Source organism: Sus scrofa, chromosome Y (genome assembly GCF_054392235.1).
Source record: "Sus scrofa isolate SSC_HxYL_T2T_F1_AM1 chromosome Y, Sscrofa_HxYL_maternal_Yorkshire_Landrace_v2.0, whole genome shotgun sequence".
Taxonomy (NCBI): domain Eukaryota; kingdom Metazoa; phylum Chordata; class Mammalia; order Artiodactyla; family Suidae; genus Sus; species Sus scrofa.
This window is the reverse complement of record NC_139402.1, coordinates 9,646,685-9,661,324: the sequence shown is the minus strand read 5'-3', so window position 1 is coordinate 9,661,324 and position 14,640 is coordinate 9,646,685. Positions and strand designations below refer to the sequence as shown.

Below are 14,640 nucleotides of genomic sequence, written 5' to 3'. Positions count from 1 at the left end.
TCCGGAGCACACGTCAAAGCGTGAACGCACGTGGGAACTCTTTCCGAAACAGCTTTATTGAGATCGAAGTCACACGCCCCACAATTCACCCTCGGAAGCGTGCCCTGCAACGGCACTCAGGGGCCTCATTGTTGCGCGGCCCCCGAGCCTCTATAAATGTTTGACAGGCGCCCTGGTATCAATGAGCTCCCCATCTAACGTCCTGGTCTTATCCCATCTCCCGGGGGCGAGCCGACAGCCTGGCTCGGGTTTCTCCAAGTCACCACGGCGCCTGGGATTTCACTCCACGCCTCGGTCCCATGAGCATCCCAGCCCCCGGAGCGAGAGCTCCTGCTCGGACTTCCTGAGCAGGTGTATGGGTCCTCTGGGTGGGGACAGACACACCAGAGTGTCCCCACGTCCTCCTCCCCACGGAGGGTCACACCACTCTGGGGTGTCTCGTGACTGTCCTTCACCACTTCCCATCTTGTCACCTTCAGGACGGGCGAGAGACGTGCAGAAGAAAAACCCTTCTGCCACATTCCAAGAGGTGGGAGATTCAGGTCCACGATCCAGTTAGTTTCCATCTGCACGCTCCGAGCCTGGGGGCAAACCACCCAGCAAGCCACTCAGCTGGCACCCGGCGACCCACGCAGAAGCCGCCCAGGAGGAGAGGAGAAACTCCACAGGGAGGTGTACACAGGCTGGACGACACTGGACACACGACGACCACCACCGAACGGGGCTTACAGAGGCTGCTTCGTCCATTTACAAAATAAGGGCAATGCCAACGGACTGAGCCACTGAACGGGGCCAGTGACTGGGGGTTGGGATGAAGGGGTTTTTTCCCCTCCCCATCATATCCTCCACTAGTCTGCCTGGAGCCTGAAGGAGAAATGGTCTGTCTTCTTTCAGCACTGAAAACAAAAGGAACACGCCCCACACAGGGCACGGGCACTGCACACATCTGGATTTTAACCACCCAGAGCATCTTCTGCCTTCCGGGGGCGGGGAGGGCGCTGCCACCTGCCCCACACATTTCGGCCACCAAGAAAGTCAAGGTGACCCTTACCGGGTGCTTCTTTATAGCCCCAATTCACTCCGACCCTGCTGCTCCATTGATGCTCCACCAGTTTTGCAAGAGAACACGTTACGTAGGCTTATCTTTAAAATGCAACTCACAGAGCTCCCATCATGGCTCAGTGGTTAACGAACCCCACTAGTATCCATGAGGACATGGGTTCCATCCCTGAGCTCACTCAGTGGGTTAACGATCCGGCGTTGCCGTGAGCTGTGGCGTAGGTCACAGACTCGACTTGGATCTGGGGTTGCTGTGGCTGTGGTGTAGGCCAGCGGCTACAGCTCCGATGAGACCCCTAGCCTGGGAACCTCCATATGCCGTGAGTGCAGCCCTAAAAAGAAAAGGAAGAAACAAACAAAAAAAAAGTAACTCATCGAGTTCCCGTTGTGGCTCAGCAAGTCGAGAACCCCGGTGTGTTACTTGTTCTTAAAACATCAGTTCCATTAATCCAGGCCTTCAGTGTCCAGCATCCACAAAACACAAAGGAAAAGTAAGGCTGCCCAGAAAAGCTCATTTTCATGGATTAAAACCACCTTACGGAGTTCCCGTCGTGGTGCAGTGATAATGAACCGGACTAGGGACAATGAGGTTGCGGGTTTGACCCCTGGCCTCACTCAGTGGGTTAAGGATCCAGCACTGCCATGAGCTATGGTGTAGGTTGCAGATGCAGCTTGGATCTGGTGTTGCTGTGGCTGTGGTGCAGCCCAGCAGCTGCTGGTCCGATTCAACCCCTAGCCTGGGAACTTCCACATGCCTTGGGTACAGCCCTGAAAAAAAAAGCTAAAAAAAATATAAAAATGTTTAAAAAACCCTTAAACATATACACAGAGGCAACAGCTACTCATAAGCTCAACAATGTTTTTATAAAGGCTTAGTTCCCTTTCTAACACAATTTGGGCGAGGGGGCCATCCTGATAAAATCAACCAAGAATCATCCGTGAGTCCGGAGACCACTGACTGGCTTCCACGGCGGGTCAAAACCTTTCCGATGCGGTGCAGCGCGTTTTTCACAACAAGCAACTGAAGACACAGATGTTTTCCTCATCTTAAACATCCTATACCTTGAAAAGGTTCTGTTGGGTTCAACGATCAGCCGCTGCCAGTACTTTACAACTTCTGATCAGAAATGGTGGTACAGGTACAACATAATTCCTTAATATATAAAACTGAAGTCGAGGAGTTCCTGCCATGGTGCAGCAGAAACAAAGTGACTAGGAACCTTGAGGTTCCGGGTTCAATCCCTGGCCTCGCTAGGTGGGTTAAGGATCTGGCGTTGCCGTGAGCTATGGTGTGGGTCGAAGAAGCGGCTCGGATCCTGCATTGCTGTGGCCCTGGTGTAGGCAGGCAGCTACAGCGCCAGCTAGACCCCTAGCCTGGGAACCTCCGTATGCCGCAGGTGTGGCCCTAGAAAAGGCAAAAAGACAAAAACAAACAAACAAAAATCAAAAAAACCTCAAGTTGAGTTTGATGTACACCGGCGGCAGCACAGAGGTTCAGAGCTCAGGTCTCCGGCCCCTCCTCCAGGGCTGCTCTTCCAAGCAGCCCAGCGCCTGAGCAAGTCATCTCCCTCTAAGGGTCGGGCAATTTCCACTCCAGAGCTCCCGGCGTGGTGGCTCAAACGTTAGCATCCACGCCCCGAGGTCTGGAGGCTTCCTTACTCAGTCCTGCCCCCATGTCTCTCATAGGCCTCCCGCCCCCATCAAAACCCTGGAGCCGCCACTCCATCCCAGAGGGCCCAGTGGACACAACTACTCTAGTGCCGGCGGCTTTCAGGCCGTTCGGACGTGGGTCTCGTGCCCAGGGACACACACCACGTGTGCGCACATCATCCGCATGATTTGAGGATTCAGCCTCTGCGAATGTGCTCATTTGCTGAAATCGGCCCATAACCCCCAGTCCACCCCCAAGGCACTCTATGGTCACGGAAGGACCCTCGCAGAGGGCACAGAGGCTGGGTGGCCCGGGCACACGCTCCCAGTGGGGATGCAACGAGGCCTCAGGCTGCCTTCCCATTTCAGCTTCCACACGGCCCACCAGGGTCCCCTCTGTGGTCTACGCAGGCCCCGTTTTCGGCATTTCTGCGCTCCTGCAGGGGCTGCAGCGCTGCATGGGGTCCCAGGGCAGGAGGCTGTGCGGGGCCTGGGGCAGGAAGCTGGGTGGGGCATGGGGCTCAGACACCAGCTCCCCGCTCTGTCGGCGGCAAGTTCAACCTGGATGCACCCACAGTCCAGTCCATAAGGGGTCTAGATGCACACACAACACCAGGTACTGCCGAGACTGGTGGCTGAAAACACTGTGACCAGACGCTCTCAGGAACCGAACCCTGCATTTCCCCTAGAAGCGGAGCTTTTCTAAGTCTCAGCGACTTTACGTTTTTCTACATTGAATAAGGAAAAGGAACTGAAGACCGATACCCATCGCTAATCTCCACCAGACCTAAAAAAAAAAAAAAGCCCTAAAACCATTTTGCTGCGTTTCCCTCTTCCACAGAGAGCCCTGCCTGGGATGAGATCCCCACACCCCTCCTGTTCCTGTCCCCAGAGCTGTCTCAGCACTGCTCCTTCGCTCCTCTCTCTCTGTCTGTTGCCCGCCCCCGCCTCCCCAGCTGGCACGTGGCCCAGCCGCCCCCTTCTGCCCTCACGACTCTGCAGCTCTCAGGAGGGACTCTGGAACCGGCCCCATTTCTGACATGGGAATGGATGGCAAAAACGCAGGATCCAGGGCAAGAAGCAAGTTACAAAACACAGCGCGTGAACTCTCTTCCTGTTTTATAACTCCCCTAAGCACAGATGCAAAAACGTTTCCAAGAAAGCAAACATGCAGGAGTTCCCACTGGGGCTCAGTGGGTTGAGAACCCGACTCGTATCCATGAAGATGAGGGTTCGAACCCTGGCCTCACTCAGTGGGTTAAGGATCCAGTGTTGCCACAAGCTGCGGGGTAGGCCGCAGATGCGGCTCGGATCTGGCCTTGCCGTGGCTGTGGTGTAGGCCGGCAGCTGCAGCTCGGATTCGACCCCTAGCCTGGGAACCTCCACAGGCCGCAGGTGCAGATATAAAAAGCAAGCAAGCAGAAAACAATGGCTACAGGTAGAAACGTCTTTCGTAGGTAAGCCGTCCTAACCGTGAACCCGTTTAACACATCTGCTGTCCTGGAGCATTGTTCTAACCCAGATTCTCAAAGGACTAACCATAGCAACCAGGAAGGAAGCTTCTTACGTGGCACCAGAGCCTATTCAAACCACCTTGCAAAAGATGATCCATTTTCACACAAGATTCTCAGGCTAAATATTTTAATACCAAAAAAAAAAAAAAAAAAAAATGGGGGTTTTGTTCGTTTGTTTGTTTTGCTTTGATTTTGGTTTGTTGGTTTCATTTTGATTTTACCCTGAACAGTCTGACTGGATTCTCCAAGGACTTTTCAGGAAAAAAAAGGAAAAAGAAAAATCCCTCCATATGTGAAGCTTGCCACCATCCAAGCTTGCACATCTTCCAGAGACAGCTTACGTAACGAGATAAAGGTAGACCCGTTCCTTGCTTCTATTTAGACTAAGTGTCTGGACTTGATTTTCTCCGACAGGGTCCAAGTTGGCCTTTAATTATGTTGCATCCTCCTGGCTACATAATTAAGAAATGCTCTCAGTCCTCACGGTAAGAAAACCCTACAGAATGGAATGTGCTGGAAAGTGGGCCTTTCCCGGTTCCTGTTGAAGGCAGCGTAGTCATTAGCAGTTCCAGGGAACATAAGTGGGGTTTTTTTTTTTCCCCTTTTTTTGGCCACCCTGAGGCGTATGGAGTTCCCGGGCCTGGGACTGGATCCAAGCCGCAGTTGCAACCTACACCACAGCTATGGCAACACCAGATCCTTTAACCCACTGGGCCGGGTTGGGGATCAAACCTGCATCCTGGCGCTGCAGACACACCCCTGATCCCTTTGAGCCACCGTGGGAACCCTGGAACATAATTATTATAGCGCATTCCCTAAAAGGTAACAAGAGAAGATACCCAAGACAGCTTTCCAGCCCCTGGGTTTCACCATAGGTGATTTTTCCCACCGTGAGTGACAGACGAAATCCCCCACGATTCCACTAACCCAAATTTGGGGCTGTGGACAGTCCTGACCAGGGAACAATCGTGCTGTGTCCTGGACCTTTTGGACGGCATGTGGCCCAAGGGCTCAACTGACAGGAGAAACAGGAGGATTGCTTTATACCCCCTTAGGGCCAGGGTCACATTGCTGATTAATAGCAGTATTAGGCCTAAAGTTCAATAATTCTGCTCCTATTTGAGGGCTCTTTCCAGGGAAACCTCAGTCATGGTATCGGACCAAAAAAAAAAAAAAAAAAAAAAATCTATCTCCACATACAGGTATGTAAACCCCCACAGCGTTCTTTGATGGAATCCAGTAAGTCATGGATAAGGTGAGCAAGTGACTTGCACTGACTCAAATAACCCCAATTTCCAAACAGGAGAATCTACCTACGTCTAAAGTCTTCTCTTCCCATCGTGCGTGTTCCACAGGTGAGGGCAGGTACCGTGGGCAAAGTCAGAGCTGGCCGCACTGTCGTGGCAACTCACCCCTGATAAATAACACAACCACCCAAGGAACGTGGAGGTGGCTTATCTCATAACACCAGTTCCCTTCTCTACGACGCAGCGAGGCCAGCGGGAAAAGAGCACCTCCACGGAGCCTGAGAGTTCCTGGAGAGTGTTCTGGAAAGCTGAATTGAGACGCTGCCCCGTGGCACCGGTAAGGAGGAGGAGGGACGTCACTGGCCCCTGGACGCTTCCTCCATCACAGGGTCTGAGTCACAGGTCTGGTGCCAGAAGTTTATGGTTTGTCCTCAAGAGCACAGCTTCGAACATCTTCCCTGCATTCCAAGGGGTGGCATCACTCTGGGCCCTTCTCCCCTTCCCAGGCTCACACACACCCCAGATCACTCCTGATCTCAGCACCATTCCACCCTGGGCACTGTGTGCAGAGCCTCTTCTGCGTGGGACGGGACGGCCGCCCCACGCGTCTGGATACAGGCACGCCAAGCAGAAGGGCCGCTCCCCCGCCTCCTGGCCACCTTCAGCTCACCTGTCTGGGCACCAGTGACATTCCAGGAGCCTCTGCGGGGGCGGGAGGCGGGGGGGGAGGGGACCCTCAGGCCCGAGGAGGTACAGGTTCTTCTTCCAAAACCCGACACTCACCTGGTGCCCTGACGCTAAGTCTCAAGGCATCGGCTCATCTTAACGTCAACAGTATTGGAGACAAAAGCACCGCTGGAAAAAGAGAGGGGGTATAACCTCGGAAGTGACCAGGCTCGCACGTGGAAATGTGGCCGCTCGGGTCCTTCTTCAGGCGTTTTTCAAGGAAGCCAAGTCCTCTTCCGAATTTAGTTCCCATACTGCTATTTTCATCTCCTCTTTTACTACGTGTGACTTTCTAGCTGATCCCCTTTGTCCGACACACCAACTTGGTGGCCTCACGGCCAAGGGGGCGAGAGGCCCGGCGTCAGGCTGGTGAAGAAGAATGGACGCCTCCTCCAAGACACAGAACCGACGGCGGTGGCAAGGCTGACAGGGGGTGACGGGCATCAAAGGTGCCAACGTTGAGCCGTAAATAAACACGTCCCGGGAATACAACATAATACGCGGCTGCAGTAACACTCCCGGGGTGTGTGTGAACGTTGCTAAGAGTAAATTTTAAAAGTTCTCATCACGAGAGACTAAATACGAGTAACTGTGTGGGGACGGACGTTAACGAACCTTATCGGGGTGATGACGTTTCACAGCTGACGCACCTGACGCGCATCAAACCATTATGCTGCAACCCTTACGCTACGACGACGATGATCTGTCATTTACATCTCAAACTGCCCAAGTGAAATTAAAATTAAAAAGAACAGCTGGAGCTCTCTGGCAGCCTAGCAGTTAAGGATCCAGGAGTATCACTGCCGTGGTGCAGGTTCGATCCCTGTTTGCAAGAGACGCAGCCAAAAAAAAAAAAAAGAACAGCTAGAGGAGAACTGCCTCTGGGGGCCCTGACCCTGTCCCTACATCCCTCAAGCCAGCAAACATCTTTTCTCACACCGGGCATCAGGAAAAAGAAAAAGCCTTGCTCTCACAACCTCTGTACCAAAGATAGATTTAAGGAGAACCGTTTCAATTAAACATTGCTCAACCAAAAAAAAGGGGGAGTTTTTCACAACAGACTTAGTTCCATAACTTACTGGCAGCCCCAAGAGGGGCCACTGTCTGACTTGAGGATAGCAAATTCTAGACGACACAGCAGCCAGCCGGCTGTTGAAGGAAAACTCGAGGTGGCTCACTGTGGCCCACGGCAGGGCACAGAGACGCTGCCACTCCCTCCACTGCACTGTCCTGGGGCTGTCCTGCCAGCAAAAGATCCACCCCGACGCTCCCCCGACCCCCCCCCCCCGTAAAACCAGGTAGGAGCAGGAGGAGGAGGGAGGCCGCCAGCCTCTCGACGACACGGCCCCCTTTCTCTAGCAAGGTCCAAGCTTTCTTTTGGCCACAGCAACCGAGCATCAACACGCTAACCAACCGAGCATCGACACGCTAACCATCAGCCCCCGAAGACTGGAAACAGAACTTATAGCAAGATATAGAAAAGGCTGGTCCACGGGAACGTGACAAATGACCCTGAACCACACGGTACATTGCGCAGCGCAAAGGACACTGTCAGCAACTGCCCCGGCGTCATTACCGCGCGCCCCTCGGGTGCAGAGCAGAAAGGAAAGCTTTGCTGTCGCTTGCGATCTTGCTGGGGAGGAAAAAGAAAATATTACGTGTAAGAGAACGAGCTGGCAAAAGGCCACCCAGAGGAAAACATACACATCTATCAAGCTCATAATGGAAATCGCCTAATAAAAAACAGATTTTTCAACACCAAATAAACGGTCTGTTTATTAGGCTGTGCCATAGCAGAGAATTAATAAAACTCAGAGGGAATCCAGGACAAAGCCAACGAAAACAAGGCACGGCGATCCTGGGGACCTTGCCGAGACCCTGGGCTCACCGCACCCGGCCCCGCCATCTGTGACATGGTTAGTGACTGCGTCTTCCTCGGCAGGGCTGTACGTCCCCACACGGAAAGGGCTGCCATGTGCCCGTCCCAGTGGGCACGGTCCTGCAGGACGTGGTACCCAGACTCCCATTTGCACGGGTCACCTGTCCGAGCCAGGGCTCTGCATCTGCGGCACAGGCGGACCCAGCCCAGGTACTCACTCCCTGAGAGGGCACCGCGTGCCCTGAAGGATGTTAAACTACATCCCTGGCCTCTACCCACTGGACGCCAGCAGCACCCTCTCCTCTCGTTACCAGACAGCCAAGAAGGTCCCAGAAGCAGCCAAATACACCTGGGGCGGCGTGAGTGCCCACCCCCAGCTCCCCAAGTGAGAACCCCTGTTCTGAGACGGAGCCAAGGAAGCTACACGTTTCCCAAGCATCCACGACAGGGCTGTCTTCCTGGATACAACTGGCTGCCCCAGTCCCCTTTGCCGGCATTGCCCCCTGTCCCACACACCAGTGCAGCTGAAGGGATGACAATCCCACTTCCTCCCTCTGCCTGGGACACACGGGCACAGCTGCCCCCTTTGCTGGAGACGCCACAGCGTCTCTCAACTGCAACGGCCCTCTGCACGCCATGGATGCTGGATTTGGTCACGACACCTGCTTTGGTCAGAGTGTTAGTGGCTTTGGCGGGCAGAGGTTTTATTTTTTTATTTTAGCTTTTTTTTTTCCTTTTGAGGGCCGCACCCACGGCAGGTGAAAGTTCCCAGGCTACAGGTTGAATCAGAGCTACAGCTGCCGGCCTGCGTCACAGCCACAGCGTCGGAGGATCCGAGCTGCGTCTGCGACCTACACCACAGCTCAAGGCAACACCGGACCCTTAATCCACGGAGCGAGGCCAGAAATGGACCTTGTGACCTCATGGTTCCTAGTCGGATTCATTTCCACAGCGCCACGACGGGAGCTCCCAGGCAGAGGTTTTGACTGTGACTGTGTGATGGAGCCTGGCTGCTTCTTAGACCAGACGGAAGAAGCTGAAGCGCAGGCCCAGGAGTCTACCAGCCCCAGAAGGAGGAGTTCATCGCTGAGTCCTAAATCCAGCCCAGAGCCTGACCAGGCCTTCTTAATCCCACTGGGCTGAGGCCGGGAGAGTCCTAACTCAGCCAGTGACTGGTAAGTAAGAAGCAAGCACTTGCTGCTCTTTTCAACAGCACACGTACTAAAATCAGAAAGAAAGAGAGATCAGCATGGTGCCTGCACAAGAATAACACATGAATTCGTGACACGTTCCCTATTTTTGATGGAAACGAAAGTTCCAGGGGTAAAGATGCTGTAGCACATACAGAAGTCACAATACAGAATTAGACACACAAAATACATGTTATAAGCCAATGTTACCTCAATTTAAAAAGTTTCCTTAAAGAAGTAAGTGCTTGTTTTTGTAAGCCTTTGTATGGGGGAGAGGAGGCTGGCTTAGCAGAAAGCTTATACATTTCCCCCAATATTTTGGAACCAAAATGCTGATTAACAAGTGGGTATGGGAGTTCCCAGTGTGGCTCAGCAGTAATGAACCCAACTAGTATCAGTGAGGATGCGGGTTTGCTTCCTGGCCTGGCTCAGTGGGTTGAGGATCTGGCGTTGCCGTGAGCTGTGGTGAAGGTCGCAGACGCAGCTCAGGTCCCGCGTTGCTGTGACTGTGGCGTAGGCTGTTGGCTGCAGCTCTGATTAAACCCCTAGCCTGGGAACCTCCATATCCGCAAATGCAGCCCTCAAAAGCAAAACAAACAAACAAACTACCAAGTGGCTATGATTATGACTCTTTTGTCCCTACCCCCGCCTGTCTTCCTCCACTGTTTTATGGCGCCACAAGCCCCCCAGCCATCAATTTGGTCTCCATACCTCTGCTCACAGCATGGGTGTCCTGGGCACTGTGGGTGGTCTTTCCCACAGCTGACTCAGACTCTGAGATACTCACCCCCTGAGAGACCCCCAGATGCAGAGCGGCCGGGCCACCACCAGAGTGGGGTTTCTGAGAAAAAGAGTCTAGACAAACAAGTGTGTTTGACCAAGGATCTTGGTTCTTTCCAAGACAGAAAACAATTCCTGGCTGTGTTTAGAGGTAAGTAAAGACACAGCCAGGGGAGTTCCCTGGTGGTCTAGTGGTTAGGATTCAGTGTTTTTCCCCCCAGGGGCTGGGGTTCAATCCTTGGTCTGGGAACTAAGACCCCACATCAAGCCACTGCAAGCCATGGCCAAAACAAACAAACAAACAAAAACCCCCAAAAAACTCAGCCAGTGGCTGCACCTCAGTGAAAGGCAGGCACAAACACCAAATGGTTCCATGGCACCCTGGTTTCTGAATCCTTCAAATGACAAACAGCAAATATTAAATAAATATACAGACCTTGCAGGCCTCAGAGGAACAAACGAAGAGACAGAAATGAGGGAAATCCGCCTCCTTGCAGGCTGCCACTGGAGTGAGGAGAATAACGGACCCCAGAGAGGCCTGGGCCCTGTGACAGTGCTGCCTTACCTGGCAAAGAGGACTCTGCCCATGCGAGGACGTCAAGGACCCTGAGATGGGGAGATTATCCTGGATGCGGGCGAGCCCAATGACGTCACATGGGCGATCTCGCCAGGCTGTGGTCACAGGGACATACAACCAAGGATGACTGATCTGAGATGCTGCGCGGCTGGCTCCAAAGAGGGAGGAAGAGGCTGTGAGCCAGAGAATCTAGAAGCTGGAGAAGGCAAGAAATGGAGCCTCCAGAAGCCTCTGGAAAACAAGGCAGCCCCACTGACACTACGAGACCCATCTCAGACTTCTGACATCTAGAGCCATAAGATGATACAGCTGAACTGTTCAAACCAGGAAGCGGGGGGGTCATTTGACTCAAGAGCGATGAGAGGCTAACACAGTCAATTATAAGATCAACAGAGAACAGACACATGGCCCTCAGCCTTAGCAATAAGCCCTGGTCAGAGGCACAGACAGCCCAGAAGGCTGTGCCCATGGAGAGTCAGGAAATCGAGCCTGCCTGCTCTCCCACCCAACCCCAGAAAAGTAACGATGGCCCTACACATGCAGAAGGTTCATAAATTCAGCAAACGAAACAACTCTGTGATTCCTTTTCGGTCTAAGCTGGCATTAGGGCTTCGGAGAGACCCCAACAAGCAGCCAAAGTCTAGCTGGTTGGCACCCCATGACCTCAGAGCACCTTCCCGGCTCCTCCTTGGAAAGTATCGGCTTTTCCGATGTCTCACCCCAGAAAAGGACCCTTCCTCCAGAGTCCCAGCCAGAAATGCAGCACAAAAGAGGGTTCAGCAGCGAGACCTTGCGTGGAGCAAAGCTGCTGTCTGGGTGGACCTTCAGGGGAGAGACGGAAAGACTAAAGAGACAGAGAAGGAAAACTAGTCACGGAAGCTGAACTGGAAACGGTTTTATGAACTTGGCTCCACTTCTGAACCCTTGTCCACTGCAACGTAATCCAAGAGCAGGGGCCTGGGCCCCTGGCGGACCCCATTCCGGAACGTTCTTCCACCGTGACTCCCCACCTGGCCCCAAGCCCACCTTGAATCCACAGAGGTTCCACAACAGGTTTATACGAAACCGGAATCACACACGGCATGGACGAGCCTCAAACACGCGATGCCATGAGAAAAGAACAAGGCAGCCAAGGCTGCAGAGTGTGTGACTCTGTTTATGGGAAAGGTCCGGACAGGCAACTCCACAGAAACAGAAAGGAGATCAGGTGCCTGGGGCTGGGCGGAGGGGGAACGGGCACGGACGGCTTAATAAGGATGGGGCTTCTTTAGGGGGCGACAAAACTGCTGCAGAATCAGACAGTGGTGATGGCTGCACGACTCTGTAAAAACACCAGGAGAAGTACTCAACTATACACTTTGAATGCAGGAGTTGCATGGTAGGTGAGTTATATCTCAATAAAGTTGTCATGTTAAAAACTAGGAGGCACTCCCGCTGTGATGCAACAGGATCAGCAGCAGCTTGGGAGTGTGGGGACAGGTTCGATCCCCCGCCCAGCAAAGTGGATCTGGTGTTGCCACAGTTGCTGCTTAGTTCAAGACTCCAGCTCGGATCTGATCCCTGGCCCGGGAGTTCCATTTGCTACGGGATGGCCAAAAGAAAAAAAAAAGAAGAAGAAGAAAGAAGAGAGGAGGAAGAAACAACTAGGGTATTTGTCAAGGACTATACGTCACTGCAAACTTTCAAAAACTGAATTGTGAGTTTACTTAACGGGCCTGGAATCCTGCACCCCAAACCTGCACGGTCAAGATTCTGAAATGCTTGAGTAGAGGTCAGTGGCACACTGTGGCCTGAGGTGGTTTAACCTGGCTAGTAACCACGAGGATGTGGGTTCGGTCCCTGGCCTCGCTCAGTGGGTTCAGGATCCAGCATTGCTGCAAGCTGGAAAGTACATCACCGATGCAGCTCATATTCAGCGTTGCTGTGGCTGTGGTGTAGGCCGGCGGCTACAGCTCTGATTCCATCCCTAGTCTGAGAACTTCCATATGCCACGGGTGGGGCCATAAAAAAATAAAGTAACTGAAACAAATACATTGGCTCCGCCAACGAATATGTACTGGTAATTTCTAGCTGCCCCATGTTCGGTCACCCAGATTAGGGTCCTGAAAAGCAAACTGAGAGTAAAATTTGATTACTGGTTTGGGGCTGGCTGCTGCAGGTGGGCGGGTGGCGTGTGAAAAGGATGCATCCTGACCGCTTCCCGGCGAGCAGAAAAGCAGGTGAGCTGCCCTAAGGAAACACAGCAACATGGGGGCCCCAGGCATGACCCGGGACCACGTCCTCAGAAGGTGACCCTGGCAATCACAGCAGCAGAAAGGGCACAAGTGAGACCCCACAAGGTCCAAAGAGGTCAGAGCCTTGTGAGTGGGGAGGTTGCGGCTGGGCGTTTGGGGGGCCCTTGACGTGAGGAAGCCAAGAGAAAAGACCTGACACATTCGACCTGGGGAGGCAGAGGTCAAAAGTGACACTACCAGGCAAGGAACCGGCCAAGAGAGAAATGCTTGGAACAAGTAACAAAGGACCTGACACATTCGACCTTGGTGACAGAGGTCAAAAGTGACACTACCAGGCAAGGAAGTGGCCAGGAGAGAAATGCTTGGAACAAGCAACAAAGGAGCAGCAAGCACATGCTAGGAAGCCAGCCTCTGAAACGGGGTATGGTCCTCAGACCAGCAGCAGCTGGGAATTTGCTGGAAATGCAGAGTCCTGGGCCCCGCCCAGATCTACTGACTCAGAAATTCTGGAGATGGGGCTTGGCAATCTGTGTCTCCCAAGCCCTCCACAAGGTGCTGGCACAGGACAAAGTTTGAGAACCGCTGGTATGGCCACAAAAATATTCAGAGTGGCACTATGCACAATGACCCCCAACAGACACGACCCACCTGTCCCACAAGGAAGGGGTGACTGCAGCAAGGGTGGTGCGTCTTATCTGACGGAATCCGACCCAGCGCTACAAAGGAACGGATGAGCGGAGGTCCCGCTGTGGCGCCATGGGATTGGCGGCATCTTAGGAGCGCGGGAACGGAGGTCCGATCCCTGGCCTGGCCCAGGTGGTTAAGGATCCGGCACTGCCACCGTCACAGCTTAGGTCGCAAACGAGACCTGGGTCGGATGCCAGGCCCGGGAAATCCCTATGCCGCCGGGCAACAAAAAAAGGAAAAAAAAAAAAAAAGGAATAAATTCGTGACAAGAGCACAAAAGGGATGGAGCCTCACATCATTATGCCAAGGGCAAGAAGCCAGGCAAAATCATATTGTCTGGACTGAGTACAAACGGTGTGATTTCCCTGATATAAAATTCTAGCGAATGCAAAGGAACTTATCGAGTAGTAGAAAGCCATCGATGGTTGCCTGGGGGCGGGTGGAGGGAGGCAGGCGTGACAGGAAGACAGGAGGAAGTCGGGAAGCGTGGTAACCCATGTCGGGGTGTTTGTGACACCAGCACCCCCACCAAGAGAGCGAGTGTATGAGGACACGGACACTCTCAGCCTGGCTTACTGTTCTTCAACTGTGCCTTCATAAAGGTGTAAAAACAAGGCCATCAGACGGAGCGAAACAAATGTAACACAGTCCATTTAGATAAAAACACAAGGCTGCATAGCTGCACACAGACAGCTGAACATGCTGGAAAGAGAATCCACAACATCTGCTGATACCAGTTCTTCCGCAAGAGGAGGAGGAAGTTACAAGTCCGCGTTGCTTGAATTCAGGGAAGTGGGCCTGGCATTACATTCCCCTCAGCAAAAGGAATGAGCTTAAAGCAGGCACCAGAAACCAAAGAATCGAACAGGACCTGTTCAGAGGAGAGGTCTTGCATTTCAGGAAGGGCCCAAAGCAAGGCCGGCTGCAGGGGCTCTGCAGGGGTTCTGCAGGGGATGGGGGAAGAGCCCCCCCAGGGTAGAAACAGGAGGGGCAGCTCCTGCTGGGAGGTGCAGTGCAGAAGTGGAGAGGCAGGTGTGCAGGCTGGGGGGGCTGTCAGGGGCTCAAAGGTTGACCGGCCAGAGGGCTGTCTATCATTA

General features: G+C 53.3%; 1 protein-coding gene and 1 non-coding gene across 7 annotated transcripts in view; one reads left to right on the top strand and one right to left on the bottom strand.

Annotated features, from left to right (window-relative positions):
- LOC102166569 (transducin beta like 1 X-linked) overlaps positions 1–14,640 on the bottom strand; it is a 247,535-nt gene that overhangs the window by 213,367 nt on the left and 19,528 nt on the right. The window lies entirely within an intron of this gene.
- Positions 9,273–9,376, top strand: LOC146394352 (U6 spliceosomal RNA). Its single transcript, XR_014836246.1, has one exon. It is a non-coding gene; the product is annotated as a U6 spliceosomal RNA (small nuclear RNA).